We start from the raw sequence: 8,532 nt of genomic DNA on the forward strand, positions 1-8,532 counted from the left end.
AGGTTTCTTCGAAGGATGTTAAATACTTTAGAAAACTTTCCAAAGCTCATTAAAGTCTTGCAAAAGCAGTAAATATACTTTAAATTATGTTCAATATGATCACTGAAAACAGTACTGCTTCTATCATGGAGATTCATCCCATGGTGGTTTTTCTGCAGTACATTTAAAATCCAGAGGCGGTCTGAAATTCTAAAACACTACTCAGTCGGTTGGGAAAGGATATGCATGACAAAATCATGTGTCAAAAGGACAGCAAAGAAGGCTCTTGTTTTCAGAAGGTAATCTTCAAAATAAGAATGACCTGTAAAGACAAGTCTTTCTGATGCATCTAGTTTGTCTGCAACAAGCATGGAATTTGGACAAGAATCGTAATTTTCTCCATAAAGCAAAGACTGATCCTTTCAGCACATGGCTGTATGCTGATCCAAAGGGATTAGGGCATCCTAGTCATCAGCCAACATCATCTCTGTAGAGCTTTCCTCAGTTACTTCTTCTATTGCAAGTTTTTGCCTCTCAATACTTGCTGAGGGGCTGGATGAAACTCATGCCTCAAGATATTCAGTTAGGGCAATTTAGTGCCAATTCCTCTGCTGGCTGTTACATGCGGTCCTCAGAGGGAGATGTAGAAGGCTCCTCTTTGCACGTGTTTTTCCCAGTAGGAAGCCAAGACTGGTTCTTCTCCTCAAAGATAAGTACTCAAAGAAGAGGATATGGCAAACAGGAATGAGCAGGAAAAATCATCCAAGCACATCCATGGGAAGATCATAGTTAATGAGCAGAAAGTGCAGAGCTTAAAGAGTAAAGTCTGACTTAGCAGTGTTTGTTAGTGTGTCGCTGCTGCAGACCTGGTATAGACACATAGGAGATTAAGGAAATGGAATATAATCCAACCACAACCACTTTTTCTGTAGCTATCTTTTCTTTTCAGTTAAAGAAATCCAAACAAACTCACTTTTCAACATTTTAGCTCTCTAGCAGAGGCTCATCAGGGAGGGGAGGCAGGAACTCCTGTCAGCCTGCTGGGGCCAGACCACCCTGCTAGTTGTGGAAGGGAGCACATGCACTGCCTGGCAAGGATGCTCCTTGCATACATGTTGCACAAAGCCCACAGCATGCTCATGGACCAAATTTCATACCTTGAACCGTGGGCTCAGCCAGGTGTTTGTTCTTGCTGGGAGTATGGTTATTTAGCTTTTCTTTGGATTTGATCTAAAGATCTAAAGGGGCTCAAGGCAGGAATGCTTAAAGGTTTCACTTATATAAAAACTGAGACAGAATATAAAATCACACAGAAGGTAAGCAGTACAAATAAGTATTTATCACATCATGTGAAATGGGTGGCATTAATAGCATGCCTAATATTTTTGTTAACTGAGAAAAGATGCTGCAGAGTGGTATTACTATTGACAGCAGTGCATTCTTATAGATGAAACTTTGAGCCAAAAAGACTGGCACTGCTCATACTACATTTTTGTCTATCTAGCTTTGCTTTTAGCATCTCTATAGGACTAACATTTTTTATCCATAAGATCCAGAACAATTAGGACTACCCTTCTGCCAGGTATGACCAATAAAAGTTTAGCAAGAGCAGTTGCAACGTACTTAGAGATGTAGGTATGACCTTAGGATCCAGCCGCTCTGGATCTATTTTCATCTGCCTACCACAGAAGGAAATCTAGCATGACATAGTTTGCGCACATAAACTGAGCAAATCCTAAATATTACAGTCGTACCCCCACCACTACCTCTACTAAACTCCTTAAATATAGTTCTTTCAGAGAAATGCTGTCAATAGGAGTAGAGACCATTTCCTTTAATGTGCACTTTAAACTAGCCCAGAGCTAACCAAAATATCCCCAGCACCTGGTGAGCACTTAGGACCTGCATAGTTTCCAGCTCAGCAGGAATTCACAGAACTCCAAGACTGTGCCAATTGATTTGGTGGGCCACTGCAACTTGAAGTTGAGAGCAGCCTGCAGTATGTAATATAATAATGTGTTTTCCTTGGGGAGTTTAATTTTTCCTTCAGCCCAGGCTCTGTAGCTAGTTTGCGCAATGCAATTAGCAGAATTTGTTGCTGCAATTGGAGTTTGCAATAGCGTTTCAATCAGGATATGTGAGGCACAATCAAATCTAATTCATTTTTTCCTAACTGTATGGGCTCCTCAATGCTAGTGCAAGGAAAGGATTGTAAAAATTCATTTTTTGTCATCACAGTAAAAGCTCTGCCTATGAATACATACACAAATCATGCCAGGTGTAAAAACAGCAGCCATTTTACATGGTCACTTCTAGAAAAGAATTTAACTTCACAGAGTGAGAGAATGCAACATGTGACAGTTGTGGATTTAATTCAGGCAAATTATCTTCTCTGATAAAGTAGTGGGTGTAATCCTTAGAGAAGGGTTCTACCATTTTAATCACAGCAGTGGAGTGGTAGGACTCTGTGTGTAGGCAAGTGATAAAATAAATCTTGAGATCCTGTTCTGAGCTATCACACTCTTATGTTCTCATTTTATACTTCTTTTTGCAGTCCTTCATGAATTAGGATGAGTTATAATAGAATGTTTATTTAGATGAAGGCAGAATTTGCAGGCAGGCCATACAGAGAGCAGTTTGCGTATTTTGGGTGGGTTCTCTGCAGCTCAGATCCATTCCTTCACTTCTGACTTGTAAATAGCAAAAAACATTTGTTATTCAGTTTTCAAAGACAGCGTAATGTGTTGGTCTATCACACAAGTTGGCTGTCAATAAGAACTTCTGAAACAGCCCACCCCTTCATGGCTGGAAAATATTAAGTAGCAACTATGAAAATGTAAATGCTTGCCTTTTGTGTTTTTCAGGAAACAAAAAAAGAACAAAAATTTGAACATTGTCTTTTCCAATAGAGATTTTTTAATGTGCTGACACTTACAAACTTTTTGAATATTACCACCTTTTAGCTTCACTCACTATATCACCATTAGCTTTGTGGTCTGAATAGCATAGTTAAATCATTGTGAACACTGTAGTTAAATTATTAATGTTGCCTTGGTTGCTAATCCAGTGATGACTGCTTGTTACTTTGGATTGTGTGGCTGGCTACAGCTCATTGCCTTTTGTCCCTGTCTTCCCAGGATACCATCTCTAACCAATTACCTAGTTTGATGTTTTCGTCTTATTCTTGCTAGCTTTTCCTTTGGCATCACAGCAATAGTGCTAATAAAATCTGGATTGGACCTGGAATAGGGAAGCTACATTTTTATCCATGGAGCAAGCCCAGCTCAGTCTGGAGCACAGTAGGCTTCCCTGCTTTACCATGTCAGACTTTGGCTGAGGTACTGAAGTGGACTAATTAATGCCATTTCTGTTACTGTCACCTACACCCAGGGAGGTAAGCTCATACCACATGGCTGAGGTCATGCTATCAACAATTCCTTGTACCCATGCAGGTCCTCTGGATTTGAACCAGCAACCCACAACTGAGTCTATAGCCTGCACAAATTCCTAGAGCTATCTAACGACTTTGCCATGGATTGTTTCAGCAGCGTCCAAAATAAGCCACTTAAAACCAGTGGAAAGATCCAGCTGGGTACTGAATGTTTTCTGGTGGAGTATTCTGCATTTCAGTAATTCTAGTTCCCAGTTAGAATAAAAACCATTCCTAAAATAACTGTTTCCTACAATTGCCAATTCTTAAAAAAAAAAAAAAAAAAAAAAAAAAAAAAAAAAAAGTCAGTAATGGATAATTTTAAAGTATTTTCCTCTGAATCATTTCATTTTGGTTTTTTATGACATTCAGTGTTGTAATTGTACATCTTTAGTATAACTAATATTATACACCGATAGTATATAGGAATTGTTTACAATACTCTAAACAACCCATCAAAATTAAGTGCCCCAGCATTGTATTTTGAATTTTCTCTGTAAAAAGTAAAAAAGTTGAACTGCAAAATACTCTGATTTATGTGAAACAACATGTTTAATGGAGAGTTGGTATTCATCTACTGCTACCAATAGCTAGAGGCACTACTGTGATACATTTATTTGGCTTATCATAATACACTTGGATGTTGGGTTTTTTGAAAATATCGGTTAGTATCTTAGTTAATATTCAAAGGTTAACCTTTGAATACCATAACCTTTGACATACCCAGAGCATCAAAGGCTACTTACTGTGTGGGTCTGGATCTTCTCTCTTTTCTATGGTATCCTCAGGCTTGATTTGGCTGTTCTCTGGCTGTGCTGGATCACAGAATTACAGAATGTTAAGGGGTTAGAATTGCCCTTAGAGGTTACCTAGTCCCAACACCCCTCCCATGGGCAGGGGCGCCTCCCACTAGACCAGGTTTCTCAAGGCCCTATCCAATCTGGCTGGCCAGGGTAGGGGCATCCACAACCTCCCTGGGCAACCTGTTACAGTGTCTAACCACACCCACAGTGAAGAATTTCTTCCTAATATCTAAGCTAAATTTCCCCTCTTTCAGCTTTTACCCATTACTCCTTGTCCTTTCACTACAGTTCCTGAGGAAGAACCTCTCCCTCCTCTTGCTTGTGTTTCATGGCCCCACATTCAGGCCCCACGCCCGCTTGTTCCTTTCACGAGCCAGAAACTCATGATCTAAGTGGAAGAGGCCTATGCCAAAGTGATTTTCTATATACGTACTATATACGTATCTCTTTATTTATCCATACCTATATAAATATATTGATATAAAATCCTCTTTGTATTTAGATGTATTTGCCCATATTTGAGGGAAAAGATGTTATAGTGAAACACTAAACTGTCTTATTTGCTTTCCCAGATAATGATGTTATTTCTTGGTATAATCAGGAAATAAAAATTTGAAGCCTTTGTCAAGCTGAAGACAGCTAAAGTGCCAGGAAGGAGGACAAGGCACCTCTTCCAGAGCAAAGAACACAAGGCTGCCTATCACCACCAATTCTGCTGCTGTAGAAAGCCACCCCAAAGCAGCCCCTACCAGCCCAGCAGAGGCAGCACTCTCTCCTCACCAGCCTACTTGCAATCCCTCTGGGGAAGGTTGATCTCCTGTCCACTCTTGGCAGGAGCCTCAGCAGGGGAAGCTTTTGTATCAAGTGTGTCGGGCAAGCCAGGCTGCTCGATTTCTGAGTTTGACCTAAAAAGAAAATTATCGAAAGGCAGCAGACAGATGTATTGCCTCCAGCTACTATCAAAGATCCTTGGCTTGACATCTGTGTCCGTACAAAGGTCTTTGCTGTAGACATTGAAACAGATGCCAGGCCTTCTTGGATCTTTTGCAAGACAGAAGACCTTTAAACTTGACTGCCTGCTATGTCTTAGATGCACTTCTTTATCATCTTGTCTCTATAACAATTTGCTGCTTATAAAGTATGATAGCACCAGTAAGTCAAGTAGCTCTTTGCTTTGGCTTTCTTGTGGAGCATCTGTCATGTGAAGCCCATTGATTTCAGCAATCTTTCAGAACAACTTTCTGTGCTGAGTGAGAGTGAGGAGAGCATTTACTTGTAGAGAGGCAGGAGCAGGGATTCATCCCACAGGGAATATTTGTTTTGCCTACACCACAGAGAAAAACCACCATTGAAAAAAATGGCTTACAAGGAATAGTTGAATTAATGGTGAACTAAGTTTTCCTCAGGGACAGGCAAAAGCAAATGATATTTGCTATATCTCAGTCAATGTTATTTGCCATCTTGTAGTAAAGAGTTCATTCTCATCTGTACGGACAGTCCAGGTCCAAGAGTCATCCTGAACTCTGCAGCAAAAAACCATGGAGAGCTTCTCACTGGTGCCAATGAGAGCTCTGAACTGCGGCTTCTCAGTAGCCCATTATATGCCAGGTCAACTCAGGACAGGCCAAACAAAAGATCTGCTTTGGGACCAGAGGAGGGAGGAACATTTCTTTGACTCTCTGTTTCTTTAAAAAAAGCAGATGGAACTTTATGACAGAAGGAAATTTAAAAAAAAAAAAAAAAAAATCACTAATGCATAGCATTCACTTTTATTTTGGCTAAATTCTGCAAGAAATCTGAAGCAAAACTGTAACACTGAGTGCCATCAATGAAAAAATTAATTTAATCTTTATCAATGGAAATTCATTATTTAAAGATTCATGAGTGCTTCTCGCACACCGATTTCTGTCTTGCTTCCTCAAATTTGTATCTCTTGCATGAGTTAAAAAATACAGAGTCCTAAGAAATAATGAAGGCTCTGCAGATTTCTTGGCTATCTTCAGAACAGGCTTTGGAACTCTGAGCTGGAAGAGTAAGACCCTGCCAGTGCCTCTGTGGAGAAGAGACAGCAATGTACATTCACCCATTTACACACCAAAGAGTTCATGCAAGAAATAAATAGTTTAAAATGTTCCAGCACTTAGGGATTTTCCAGCAGAGCTCTAAACAACCACAAATCCATCAGAAAACCAACAAACTATATCAACAGCCTACAGAACAGTTTTTCCTGTTTTCATTAAACTTTTTTCCTCCCATCCCTAAATTTATTACAAAAATGAAGTGCATATAATGTCTCATTTCTCCCAATCTTTCTTTCTTGCTTGCTTGCTTGCTTACTTTCTTTCTCTACTCATGGTTATTTCAAAACTTAGCCCAGGTACAAATGAAAAAAAGATCATGGATATCTTTCACTGGTTCTTGCTAATTTTTCTGAAAGTAAGGATTGCCTTGACCGGAAGGCTTAGTAAAAACTGAGATTTGACATGCAGGTGATCTTTTTTTTAGAGTAGGAAAAAGATAAAATTTCTAAGAGAAAGAAAAATAAAAAAAGCTTTATTTCCAAAACATTCATATGAATTTCCTGACTGAAAGTAATTGATAATTTCTCTGTTTTGATGTTTCAGGCAACATGACTGAAAGGTCCAAGAAACTTGGTCATGAAGTGAAAGCCTCATTTCATATTCAAATGCAAAAACATCCCCTACAATATATTTCCTGTGATGGGTTGCTCTTTTTACACATACAGTTATCAGTGACACCTGAAATACGTGACTACAGCTTTCAGCCCCTGAAGGCAGTTTGTTACAAGTACGCATGTTGATAATGGCTAACATGTATTTATATCTTATTTCCCAGTGCCCAAAAGGCACCTTAGTCTTTCCCTATAAACAGCACTTAAATACAGATAATGGATGCTAGCAGCTGCTTTGCCATTAACTTCTCTTGGGCCAATGCAGACTTTAATTATGCAGGTCATTGTGGAAAGCATTCCCAGAGCCCAGTGAGATATGTCTTGCATATTGGAAATTTTGTGTTTTCACATATCTGAACATGAGCCAAGGTTTTTTCCTCCTGCTATGAGGATGGGTCATTCACATTAGGGCCAAGGCATGGACTGGGGTATTTAATTAACAGTATACCAAACTCCCATTTTTCTTTTCTTCTGAGCATTGTTTTTTCCTCGTTCCTTTTTTATTCTCCTTAGGGAATAAGAATATCTATTGTCTTAAAAATAACCTCAGTTTTCTAAGACCAGTTAATCTGGTAGCTTGGTGAGTTTATTTTCTAGAAAACAATGAAATGCAGAGTGCAAATGGAATTGTTTCAAGAGCTAGCAGGATGGAATCTGTGTGAAATTTCCCCCACTGTCTCAGCTGTTTTCACTATATGCCAAATCACAGATTCAGATGGCTGAAATAGATTAATCTCTCCAGTCTTTGATTTGGTTGCTACAGAGCCCTGTACCTCACACACACAAAAGGTTAAAAAAAAAAAAAAAAAAAAAAAAAAAAAAAAAAAAAAAAAAAACCACACCAAAAAACACTCCTTCCACAGTCTTATACAAATTCCAGAGAATTTTGATTTACAGATTAAAAGCATACAAAGTTTCAGAAAACAAGCTTATATACAATCAAAAACCATAGTCCTGTGCCAACTAACATGGCTCCTTTCCCAAAAAGTGTTTTTTGGGAAAGTAGACAGTATGATCCCATGGTTGACTCAGAAGTCCTCTAACTCTGATTTTGCACTGATAGGGAAAAAAAGTGTAAATTTGAATCCCTTAGTGTCAGGCATAAGCAGTTCATCTGTCCAGTCTGTACATTTTTCTAAAGCACATCTTCTGGTAGCCTGCTGAAGTGCTGACTGGCATTGCTGAAGACGCCCTGTATGTGCCTTTCTACTCACATGGCTTCCTCTGCACCCCTCCTTTGGGGTAACTTAAACACTACAAACCACGGGGGCACTGGGACCTCCCAGTTCCCTCTTGTAGCCTGAAACTCCAGACTGCTGATGGACAGTCCTCACACCACAGCATGGTGTCACACCTGACACTCAGGAAGCCCGCAGGATAAAGCATGCCCTGTCTTTACCAGCTTGTGGAGGATAGCTGGGCGCAGGGGAGCTCCCTGAGACCGGGACTTTGACAATCTCCTCAAGATGAGTGAGGAGGGGTGGTGTTCCATGGGCCCAACTAGACAGAAACTAGAGCACAAGGCAAGAGCTGGAATTGCAGGGGAGTAGTATGGGCTCCCCGGCAGTGTGTAACCTTTGGTTCAGGAAGCATCACAAGTGATTGTCTCTGGAGAGTCCTCTTTGGCA

This window comes from Hirundo rustica, chromosome 3, assembly GCF_015227805.2.
Source record: "Hirundo rustica isolate bHirRus1 chromosome 3, bHirRus1.pri.v3, whole genome shotgun sequence".
NCBI lineage: Eukaryota > Metazoa > Chordata > Aves > Passeriformes > Hirundinidae > Hirundo > Hirundo rustica.